Source organism: Pinus tabuliformis, chromosome 9 (assembly GCF_031772625.1).
Source record: "Pinus tabuliformis cultivar Carrire ecotype Pingquan chromosome 9, CPIR1, whole genome shotgun sequence".
In the NCBI taxonomy this organism is placed as follows: domain Eukaryota; kingdom Viridiplantae; phylum Streptophyta; class Pinopsida; order Pinales; family Pinaceae; genus Pinus; species Pinus tabuliformis.
In genome coordinates, this window is record NC_142307.1 from 257,308,815 (window position 1) to 257,322,299 (window position 13,485).

Genomic DNA, 13,485 nt, shown 5'->3' on the forward strand with positions numbered 1-13,485 from the left:
AAGGCAACTACATATTGAGACTCCATGAGGGTTGCCTCCTATCACTGCTTCAAGTCACGTCTCCTACACTAAACACGGGCCCATCAACTAGTCTCTGGGTTGGCATTTTCCCAATCTCTAATCTACCAGGCTAGCAACAACTTTCATCCATCAAATTGTTGCACTTTGGCACCATCCCTCACTCAAACATAAGTTTCTCTTTATCCTTCAAGATATATCATCTAGGGCTACTTTGGGTAGCCAAAACACTACCATCCAACAATCCTATGAAATCTAATATCATCACTGCTGGACCTACACCTAATATGAAGTTTCCTCATGTTATAGACATTTTTGTGCCTTACAGCTATAAGCATGAAATGTCCATAATCCAAGGGATCCAAAGTCCCTAAACATGTTGTTCCTACCCCTAGAGGAACAAGGCTAACAAACCACAGCAATTCACAGAAGTTCTCCACCAGAAACTGCTCAAAAACAAGTCAATTCAGGATCAATTCAGAGGCTCCACTAGCTGTCTGTGCTGAAATGCAGAGATTACACTGGCTAGGTGCACAGCAACGCAGGTAGAAGCACTACCAGGGTGCGCTGAGCGGGAAATGACAAATGGCAAGTTCATTCAACGAGGTGGAAAGACCCTGGAAGCTTCCAGAATCTTCTCCAATGACACTTGCCTCAATGAATTCAACTAGTGATGAGTAAGAGGCTCTTAGTCTCCAAGTGGAAGCAAGAACTGACAGAGGGAGAGGACACTAGTCAGATCTCAAGCTGACTCATCCTCTCTCCAAACATCTATATATGGATCTCTCCTCCATGAGATCCAGGAGGCTGGAATTTTGTTATTGCAAAGAATTGCTGTTGGCTTGAGATTGGAATCATTGGGTGCTTAATGCTTTGAAGGGAGGTGAAGAAAGGATTTCATTCGCTGGGAGGTAGATGCTGGATTGGAACTCTCTTGGTTGTATCTACTCCTGAACCTTGTTATTCATCAATAAAGCTATCTTGGTTTCTCCTATATACTGATGTATCTTTGATGTATGATTGCATTAGTATGTTTAGTTTACTTCTAATCCTGAACTAGTTATGAATGTGAATCTATGTCTTTGTGTAGTGTTCCCTTCTTGTGATCTTGCAGGAACCTGTTGAAGCTGAGCGAGCGAGAAGGAAAGTAGCTGCGAGCTCTCAAAGAGAAGAGAAACTGGATCGAGGGACAAACGGAAGACACCGGTTAGTCCATCTATCTCTCTTCATTCTTAATTCATAAAGGAAGAATACTAGAATAGCTGTTTCTGTTTGTTGCTAAGGCACTGTCACACCTTAGGTGGATAGGATCGTCCTGCATAGGCATTTTTCCCCACAACAAATTGGCAACTCCGCTGGGGAGATCTGTTTAGTCATTTTATTTGTGTCTCTATCATTGTTTGTTTCATAGACTCAAGAGTAGCAATCGAACTGCATCTGCTATTTTCAGATGCAAAGTAGACAGCTGCTGCTTTGATCCAATCACTGGATTTGTCTATGATCTAAACAATGGATTAACAAATGATTTGATGATCCTTTGTGATAGATCTTAGCTCTCCTTCAAATCATCCCTTTGATTGTACCTTGCTTGTTGCTTTTATTTGGCCTGAAACCGTAGATTAATCAGCAAACCGTAACCCAGAACCCAGAAACAACTCTCGTTTCTGCTTCAGCGCAGACTCTGTGAAGAGGTTCTGCATTTCAACGCAGGTCCCATGAAGGCTACCTACGCTGAATGTCAAAACCTCTGTGTTGGGAGTGCGCTGATCCAGCTGAGGCCTTGTGCAGCTGGGGTTCTCTGCTCTGTTTTGCCTTGTTTTGATCTCTGATTTCTATAGCCTGTAACCAGCATAGGTACCTGTCTGATAACTCCTTTCCTCTGCTTTAATTCTGCCTCCTTTTGTACAAAAATACTGTGAGTGTTTTTATCTGTTTGTGGTGTCCTTTACAATCTTCCTTTGCAAGAGTGAAATAGTCGACCTGTAGCCCTTGATTCAGATCTGTTGATTTCGATCTTAGGAGAGAGTTCATTGGCTGATTGACAGTTGATTATACGTTTACTTTTGCTTTTGGTTTGAGTTTGTCTCTTTTAAGTGTCGAAACAAGTGTTCATTTCGAAATTCGTAAAGTGTTGTATTCTCTTCTACCCTTTCTGATTTCAAAAAAGTAAACTTGTTTGTATTTGTCATTTAAAAGCAAATTCAAAGTTGTACAAAAATCTTTCTTTCTAGGCATCAATATTAAGAGAGCGGAAAACAAACACCTGCATTGTGCATTTGCATCTTGATATTTTGCATGCTTGATTTAGGAAAAGTGCATTTAGAGTGTGTTGATTGCTCTTTGAGAAAATATGGTGTCTTTCTTTTCCCTTTGTAGCTAGGATTTTCATTGTTGAAAAAGAGATAAAATTTGCTTATCATCTTTTAGATTGCATTTAGGAGTTGTATCTACATCTCGTGGTGAACCTCAAAAGGCAAACTTCTAAGAAAGATCAACATAAAATAAACTGAATGAACTTAATAACGCTTTGTAACATAACGCACAACATAGAGGTCTAGGCTAGAGACGTGTTCCGGCGTCGTAAAGCCTGGTGACTGTCGATCTCGCTCATGGTGGGTGATTCCTCCAGGGGGACGATAGCGCCAGTACGGATTGTGCTCCCACGTACCGTCGAGTATATATTGGGAGACCCCTATAGGCATAAAACCTTTATCCTTAGGAAGCCGTGTCGGCCGCCCTATTGATCGCAATGCACTGAACACAACATTCAGGAAGATTGACCGCCCGTACGTTAAAAAGTATTCTGCGGTTTTGTGAAAAGTTTGGCACACCCTCTACCTAGAACTCCAAAGCAATTCCTTTTGGCCTTTTTCAGACTCTATAACGGAAAAAGTCCATCCGAGCATTTGTCACTTCGGGCTCGTTAAAACATCGAAGGAGACTAGAGTCATCTTTAGCTTTTTCTCGACTCTTTAAAATTGAAAAAGCAAGTTGTTTCTAAAGCGTCATTAAAAATTTATTTTAAACGGAACACTCACCCCTCTTTTCCTGCGTTGATCTTTAGGTTGAGAAGATGGAACCCACCAACCAAGGAATTCCCCTTGGTGGAAATCCTAGTCCCTTCTCCTCTTGGGGAGATGTTGGTGCGCCCCATATGGCCACATTGTCGCTTCTAGGACTGACAATTGGCTTGCCAGTCTGGCTCTTCTCAACCAATGTCGTTCAGAACACCACTATTCTTGAACAGTCGAATCAATAGTTAGACCAGTCTAGAGTTGCCCACCAGCCTTCTACTTCCTCTAATTCTTCCTCTCCTCCTTCCTCGTCGCTTGACGGAACTGGTAAAACAAAAAACCAGGTTCCTAAGGAGAAGAGGGAAAAGAAGAAGAAAGAGAAGAAGAAGAAGGAGCCAAAAGCGACTGGGGGCAAACAAGTGCCATCTAACAGAAATCCACACACAGAACTGACTAGGCCTAAATCGCCATGTGTCATATGCAAGGGAGACCACTTCCACTGAGATTATCCCTGCATCCCTCGGATACTAAGGGACTGGTCTCCCTGTTTGCACAATCCGATAGCATCAACCTCTGACAGCCATGTTGAATGCATACCGTCAACTAGCGAGAGTGAAGTCCTCAGACAAAAAGGGAGAGCTAGATCTCCATGTAGACTGTGCGAAGGCAACCACGCCATCCACCGTTTTCCCTTCTTAGACGAAGCGAAAAGAGTTTTGATTATCGTCCGGTTTCACCGTTACGACTTCCTCCTAGATATAAAAAACTCTTGCCGAGTCCCTCGTTAGTTGAAAATCCTGCTGGCCCGCTCAAGTGGTCAGCTGAAGTGTTGGTCATTGAAGATGAACCAGCTAAATCCATACCTGACGAAAGTCAAAAGGTCAAGGCAGCAGTTGACCCGGTCTTGCCTTCAGAGGATTTATCTTCGAATGATACCATCACAAAAGAGAATAAAGACGACACCGTCCAAATTCTCTTCATCAACACAGACTCCGACGAACAAGGGGACAATTTGCCCATTCCTTTATCGTAGGAAGGAACTTTGTCAGAGTCATACCCGGCCATATATTCGATCCCACCACCAAGCAACCTAGTTGTATCCTTCATTTGGAACCAACTAGGCAGACCCCGGTTGCCAGCAAGCATACCATTTAGAATTATCATTCAAATATACAGAATGGTAATGGCTGGCACCATCATTGATGAAGGGGCATCTGTGAGTATCCTTTCCTCCACTACTTGGAAAGCACTTGGTTCGCCAGCGCTTTTGCCTGAAATGAGAAATCTGACAGGCTTTGATAAAGGAACCAGTCGACCTTTAGGGATCCTCCCCAATGTGCCCATAACATTGAAAGGGAAGACCGTTCAAATGAACATGATGGTCGTTCAAGGACCCTTGGATTATAACCTACTTCTTGGACGAGACTATATATATTGCATGGGACCCATTGTCTCCTCACTCTTTAGAGTAATGTGTTTTCCGCACGAAGGAAGAGTGGTCAAGCTCGTGGACCAGCTTTCATTTCCCGGATCACGCATCGCAAATAGTCATATACCATTCCTAAATGGTCTCTTCAAGCAAGAAATGTCTCAACCTACGGTCTGTCCTCCCGATGAGCGAGAGTAATTCAGAGGGATATGACTGGAACCCAGGGGGCATGCGTCCTGATCTGCTTCGGCAGGAAAACTTTGGGTATAGAGTAGGTTTTCGCGGGAGAATATGACTAGTCCGTACCCCGTCCGTGATTGAGACAGGGGTTGTTCTAGAATAAGATTCTTTTGTCAAAGTTATGTGAGTTGGCGGACCTCGTCGCTCACCTTTGTTTATCTCGGTAGACATCGCCGAAGAAGTGTTTTGTTTGAAAGATTAACAGAACAATCTTTGGGTAACCTGAAAGAGGTAGGCCTCTCTCGGTAAAACAAATGTTTTGGTGGAAGTGAAGTAGAGGTAACCTTGAAACTCTGTTTTATACCTGGGGGCATGCAAACCTTTTGGAGTGCAAGCAAGGGGCGGTTATTTATTTTTTAAATTTTTAGGTCCTCCCTTTAAACCTGTAGGTCTAACCCTTTAAACTCGTAGGATTAGTTGTTTCCAAACTTGCATAAAGAAAGGATCCGGAGCAAAGCTTTGTAAGATGAAGCTCCATAAAAAATAGAATCTTAATGAGAAATTCTTATCATATGACTGGATTAATCGAGCAGTTTTAGCACACAGTTCATGCTCGTTAAAAAATAAACGCAAGATCCGAGTAGTTTTAGCGCATAGTTCATTCTCGTTAAAAAATAAACATAATATCGAGCAAATGTTTCCACTCGCGTTTAAGCTTGTTAAAAAATGAACTATTCCGGTAAATAACCACCGTGAATGTAATATCATCAGCCATTAAAGCCTTGGTCGTGTTTGCCCATCACCTCCACTTTTCCATTGGCCGATCGTTCACCTCCATATGATTGTTTACCCATTTTGAGGAACAGCTGCGAAGAGTGATTTCACTAGCCATCCTTGTGACACTGCTGTGATTGGAAAATTCCAACCCGTACCTGGAATCAGCTGCTAACCCATTTTATCACTCGTTCCTCAAAAGATGAGTCTTCTTTAAGCTCTTTTCATCTGACTCGTAAAATATGAAAAGATTGCCAAGTTTCGGCCTTCCAGCTCGTTAAAGCGACCGGAAGTGCTATCCCTCCTCTAGATTTTAATCTTTTTTGGACCTGAGGGATTATTGCACAAAAAGATCGAGCGCTTGTTTTGTTCGGCTCGTTAAAACTATCGAAAACTCATCCCTTCTATATTGTTTTATACTTTTTCGGACTTAAGGGATTAGATGAGGAAAAAGGACTTTCGGAGTTGACTTTACATACCTTTTTAGACTCTCTAAAAATGAAAAGGACCGAGTTATCTTTGTCGTTAGACTCGTTAAATGCATGAAATAGTGACAAACTTGTCTTTAGACGAGAACGAGTTTCACTATCACTAGGCTCGTTAAAACATAGCGATGGGCTTGCCCGAAGGGCAAGTTATAGAACAAGCATATGTTATCCTCCTCAAGCTTCACAAAAATAAAGAGGTACTGGTCAGCGATGACTGGGGAAAAATTGGGAGAAACTCAAAGAACTTTATTGGTAGCAAGTCGCTCTTGAACATGAGACTTCCACTCCGTGCCTGAGTCGGGTTAGGTTGTTTCATTCACTGGTCACATCGCCATGGTCTCGCCATACCATCCATCTTTGGTGTAAATGCTACCAATCCATCACACAAGTGTCGCCGATATGTTCAAGAGAAGTCATCTAGAGAAGTCAACCGTGTCCCATCCACTACCATACATTATCCTTCATCCTTTCATGACCGCCACCCTGAATCATATATCATCAGATTGTTTTCACCTCCATCAAAATCATTTGCTCCGTTCCGTGTCACTGATGTGGGATACATTAAGGTCCTCCTTTGACGGATCGCTTCTTTTCGACATCAGCTCATTATCCAATAAGTTGATCTAGGAACAACCCCGCCAGTACTTTGAAGCTTGCATGCCTCAATGGCAAGTTTCTCACTTCCGGCGACAGGTATACATCAATGACCTTCGACCGAAAGATTTTGCGTGGTGTTCGACGCCAAGTCCTTTATTCACACCACGTGAATTGTACTGCAGTACCTTGAGGGTCATTATCATTATCGGTGATTCCTCTCGCGCTTGTTAACGGTTTACCTCATTGACCGGTAATCAAGCGATGTCTTTCCATGTTCGACTTCAGAACATTTCTCACATGGATCGACTTGTACTTAGAGTGAAGATCGGACGAGATTGAAGACCCCGGATCTAGTTTCATCCATTCGGGCTGCGATATATATTCAGAAAAAATAAAGACATTGACATGTACAACATTACAACAGATAATCATCCTACCAAAAGGATGATGATTTCATCAAAATCATCAGTCTACCATCAGACGATTGTCTGTTCTATGTACAGAAAAATGAATTTATAAAGCTGAGCATGGGAATGCCCGCCTCAGCTAGATCATGAAAGCAGTATGAAAAATAATGTATTGTATTGTATCTTATTACAGGTCTCCTCCCAGCATTGGAAGAACTTCGGATCCTCCTAATAAAAAATTTCACCCGATAAACGGCCTCATACTTTAGGGGGCAACTGTTATAGACATTTTTGTGCCTTACACCTATAAGCATGAAATGTCCATAATCCAAGGGATCCAAAGTCCCTAAACATGTTGTTCCTATCCCTAGAGGAACAAGGCTAACAAACCACAGCAATTCACAGAAGTTATCCACCAGAAACTGCTCAAAAACAGGTCAATTCAGGATCAATTCAGAGGCTCCACTAGCTGTCTTTGCTGAAATGCAGAGATTACACTGGCTAGGTGCACTGCAACGCAGGTAGAAGCACTACCAGGGTGCGCTGAGTGAGAAATGACAAATGGCAAGTTCATTCAACGAGGTGGAAAGACCCTGGAAGCTTCCAGAATCTTCTCCAATGACACTTGCCTCAATGAATTCGACTAGTGATGAGTAATAGGCTCTTAGTCTCCAAGTGGAAGCAAGAATTGACAGAGGGAGAGGACAGTAGTCAGATCTCAAGCTGACTCATCCTCTCTCCAAACATCTATATATGGATCTCTCCTCCATGAGATCCAGGAGGCTGAAATTTTGTTATTGCAAAGAATTGTTGTTGGTTTGAGATTGGAATCATTGGGTGCTTAATGCTTTGAAGGGAGGTGAGGAAAGGATTTCATTCGCTGGGAGGTAGATGCTGGATTGGAACTCTCTTGGTTGTATCTCCTCCTGAACCTTGTTATTCATCAATAAAGCTATCTTGGTTTCTCCTATATACTGATGTATCTTTGATGTATGATTGCATTAGTATGTTTAGTTTACTTCTAATCCTGAATTAGTTATGAATGTGAATCTATGTCTTTGTGTAGTGTTCCCTTCTTGTGATCTTGCAGGAACCTGTTGAAGCTGGGCGAGAGAGAAGGCAAGTAGCTGTGAACTCTCAAAGAGAAGAGAAACTGGATCGAGGGACAAACAGAAGACACCGGTTAGTCCATCTATCTCCCTTCATTCTTAATTCATAAAGGAAGAATACTAGAATAGCTGTTTCTATTTGTTGCTAAGGCACGGTCACACCTTAGGTGGATAGGATCGTCCTGCATAGGCATTTTTCCCCACAACACCTCACCACAGAATGTCATATAAATGGCTCCAAAATTATACAACCACTCTGATCCAATTATGGTTACCAAATTGTGACCCAATACATAACAAATTATGTTGTTGTGTCTCCTCAATTTTTTCAATTTTTGGGACTGGTTATGGCATACACCATAGTCCTCAACCACCCACAAATACACCCTGAAATTACCTTTTCTTGTGGCGGCTCCTACTCTAAATTTTGTTGCTTGGTTGTGCTACTCTCCTAGGGTAGAATTAGCCACAAACTAGGGACAGACTCCCTAAGAGGACTATGGCACTCCTTTCCAGTCCAATCTAAGGTTGTGCTGGCCTCTTGGGAGGACCATCCACCCTCACAACATCTCCAACTCACTTCGTTGCTCCCTCTAGGGCTGCAACTTCTTCAAACAAGGTTGTGGATCGTCCAAAAAGCAGTTTACGCTATGTTTTTCACCCAAAAATAAATCACACCCATGCAAAAAAAAAATCAGCCTCTTGGTGAATATTTCACACCCTAAAACAAGTATGTTCCTCCTTGCTAACTCAACCTCCAAGCTACGTCTTATTTCATAGCTCAACGATTTGTGTTCTAGTCATGTATTTCACTTGTTGGATACTTCAAATGATTCCAATATGTCCACAATATATAGCCTTTAAGGCCTCCAACGAATCACATGAAAATATTTGTCACTTAGATTTTACTTCAAGTCGGCCTACTTGAAAAATCCAATAATAATTATGTCAAATTCAAAAATTCATATCTCTCCAATGACAATTAGGATTTAGACAATTTTCGATGCATTGGAATCATCATTTTAAGCACTAGCATCCTCATCCATCACATTCCACGAATCCATCATGCTTTTCCCAAAAAAACAATGGGTGCCATAACCCCACACTTGGGTTCCAAGCACACAAGCTTCCCTTCTGATGCTTTTCCATTGAAAACCTGAACCATGGGCCTTATAGTACCTCCCAACCTACACAAATCAACACATGTTGTTTAAGTGGACGACATGTCTCCTAAGGATTTTGAGGCTGATGTGGGATGACTGTGTGTGATGTTTCCATCGATTCCACTTCCCCAAGGTCACATAGGAGGTCAAATCTGATCATAGTAGCCTCTCTCCACATGTTGACCCCAGTTGGCATGGTTACTTAGGTGGATGTGGGAGGAGGGTGTTAGAGTGTATGAGTTAGATTATGATTATTATTAATCATATAGGATAGTTGGTAATTATTTTGAATATTATTTTTCATATTCGTGTGAGCTATGTGTTAGCAGATTTATTTGTACAATAGTTTATTAACTTTTTATATTATCTAGAGCATATTAACATTTCCTTTATTAGGTCATAACACCACACCTTTTACAAATCTTTATGAATGAATGAATAATAAAGTTTAGGATTTTATAAAAAGTGAAATTTAGTATTAAGATTTTTGTTGAGAGACTTCTTCCAAATGCATCACATAAGAATTTTTCATTATGACGTTTAGAATTAACGAGTGTGGTTTTATGACATTTATAACAAACTAATGTGGTTCATATTGACTAATTTATTTATTTATATTTATATTTTATTTTATTTATATTTATTTATTTATTTTATTTTATTTTATTTTATTTATTTATTTATTATTATTATTATTAATTTTTATTTTTTTCGCTTTATTCATTTATTATTATTTATGTATTCGTATTTGATTCATATGAATGTCTATGTTTTATATTATGATGTTGGGTAAGCCATTTTATTTGATTTCAAGCACTATTCTTCTATTGTTTGGAATTTACCTAATTTTTCTAGGCACATACATGTTCCCTTAGATATCAATGTATAGTGTGGTAACCATACCAAATTCACTTTAGGATGAGGAAATGAACCTCCATTTCATCATCACAACGACTCACATGTGCCTTCATTTATCACTTTAGTGCCTCTTTCATGGTTCAAGATCATGATTCTAGTCTCCTATTTTATGTTTTGTCCTTTTTCCATATCCTAAACCTCATACTTTTTCTTTTTTCTACAAGTTCAAACTTAGTAGACTCCAAACCTTTGTTTCAATTTGTCTCTAGTTGTTTTAAACTTATTTATGTGTTGTTTATGAAATACTTCCTTTTTTAGTTAGAGTATAAGTTGCCTAAAGCTACCCAAAGTTCCCCATTTCTAGAGCACCATTATTTAAGTGCCTACTCTAATCAAACTTCCATTTTTCTTCAGTAGTTTGAGAGTGATATAAATTACATCTATTTTATATATTGTACACTTATGCTTCACTTTTAACAAAAACCTACAAAACATAACCTCATTTTTCTTCCTTTTACCTAAAGTTTGTAATATATACCCATAGTTGGTTGGTCTGTAGCCACATTCTAACCATTGCAAGAGTACAAATTCCTCCTTTTATGTATACTAGCTTTGTTATCCAAGAATCCAAAAATTCATTATGCCTCACTCTTTTGCTCATTACTAATGGACTTTGGTTTATCCATTGAAACTTTACCAAAATGAAATATCATATATTTCTTATCATTTTCCATGCTCTTAGCTATCCTTTGACATATCATCTCCATTAAGCCTTCAAATTGTAAACATCATGGCTTTCGAGTAGACATTCTTCTCTTGTTTTGATCTCGTTGCCTTAGATCGATTGGTTACATGTTGCAACGCTTTGATCCCATCCTTTAACACTTTGGTCAACCTTGATCCCCAATTCAATGGATGCTTGAATAAAACTAATGAGAGAATATGAAACCTTATCTCCACCCTTTCTCTTGAATATCTTATCCTTTGAGGCCATAATATATGCAACAACAAGCAAGAGAGAACATTCATCGAAATATACACCTATTCAGTTTGTAAAGAAGCTTGAGGAAACCACATGCATTAGAAAAATGCACCAAAATTTAATAAAAAGAGATATTTTTTTATAAAATGGTTCTCATTAGGTATCTCACCAATCCATGGCCTTTCGATTAATGAAAATAAACTTATTTACAAAATAACTAACACCCAAGGTGAAAATGAAAATATCCTTATGTGGTAGAAGGTTTTATTCATTTCTCTTCAAAATCAGGGAAACATAAAGAAATAGCCTTCATAATTTAACCATACTTCAATGGGTCATAGGTATTGCATCTAATTTATGGAACCTAGATTTTTACTAAGCAGACATTACAATGTTATTCTTAGTATGGGTGAAACTTCCACATTTCCCTATGATTCTCTAGGGTGACCAATATTTGATATCCATTACAAATTTTAATTGGAAATCCACAAGTTTACTGGAATGAAATGTTGGGTATTCCAAAAGGGTTTTTTCTCATTGAACCTATAACATAGCACATTAACCATGGGAAATTAAAAAGTTCCCCTAATTTCAATATATAGTGACAAAGACCACCCAAAAACTTTTGTTGAGCATCCTTCCCAATGCATTTTTCAAATTAAAATAAAAACATATTTTTTTTAGATATTTATTTTTATATCAACAAATACCTATCAACCCCCTTATCCCACATTCACAAAACTAATACCTACAATATGTTGATTTTTTTTCATTAGTTTAAAAACACTTTATGAATGAACATGATAATATACTTTTGAACAAGGTAAAGCCACTATGTAAGGGCTTGTATGGAAGTAGAACTTGAAAATGCTCTTTGTAAAGTAGTAAAATTTCTTGAAATATAAGGTTGGAAATACACACAACCCATATATTACGAACAATTGATATTTAATCCAATGCTTACCAAAAATACAAATATTTTACTAAGGCTTAAAAAAGGATGGAGAAAGTACCCTCTAAAACAACTTGATAAACCACAAACACCTTACTTCCAAAGAAACCCATGATCACCAATGAGAATAATTTAGTTTAGAAACCTAAATATGTATGTTTCTACCTACTATTTACATTTAGTAAATTGGGACAATTAAAATTGGGGCCTCATTGTGGGCCAATTATCGATTCCTCTGGTAGTAGGATGAGTAGGAGCTCTGTGGAGACTACTTTGACCTTGACCTTTACCATTGGAGGCCATTGAGTTGGATTGTTATAAATAATCTAATCCTTGGTATCGATACCCTCCTATAAACACTAAAGCTATAACTATAGTCTATCCTCCCCCTATTGTCAATATACTCTCAACTACTAACTGTCCCTGATCTATCCCCCAAGTCCTCACTATCAAGCATGCTGTGAATCCTCATCTTTACTTGTATTTCAACTCTTAAAAGTATCCATTCCCCTCCAATGTGATAACCATCATCACATATAAAAAAATGGGAAACATAAAAACATAGAGGAGGAAATTATGGACCCAAGTCTCGAGAAAAATAAGTAAGGAAATCGGATAATGAAGGAAGGCAAGAAGAACTATAGAAAGGAAAATATCTAGGTGCAAAAGAGTTCAGTTGAAGATATTTTGGTTGTGATATCTAACCCTCTTAGCCTAATAAATTATAGTGATATCATTTATCGATAGAAGGCTGGCTATAGAACATAAACAAGAGGTTGAATATAACCTAATAAGAAATACAATACCAACAATTCTCCTACCTCAAGTGGTGAAAGTCAAGGAGGAAAGCTTCATAATAATACTAAACAATGCATGAAAAGTAATGAATGGATATGTCTAAATGAAACATGACCCTATAATAGGGAAGTTATCAATTGGGAAAACAAAGAGATATATCCAATAGAAAGAAAGAAAGAAAGAAAAAGGTTCCTATAATTGGATATGTGTAGTTTTCAATAAAATCTCGATGGTAAACTAGGTAAACATTTTCAATATTTGTGATCCTAATTATTACTTGAATAAAAAATGAGGTTGGGAATATTTGGGAATATTAAAAGAAATGTATCCTCATTCTCAAAGAATTTTTTCTAAGGATATAAAATGGTCCACAATTCACTAAAAAATATAGGTGTTTCCTTCTTTAGAAATCCTTTCTACAACTCTCTATATGATCTAATCACTAATTAGGACATGGTAGATATCAAGGCAAAAATTGGTCCTTACACCTAGAACGATAGAATATCAACCTTTAGGTGAAAAAACACATGATCCTTTTTGGAACTCAACTCTTGTTTCAAACTCTATTAGCCCCTCCAACTCTATTAGACCCTCCTCCATCCTTCCCTCATCAATATGAGGCCATAATCCCATCCTACTTTTTAGGGAAGCCAAATAATATTTTGGTCATATTCCTTCAAATTTAATCCTATCAAATATTCATGAGAATCATCCAT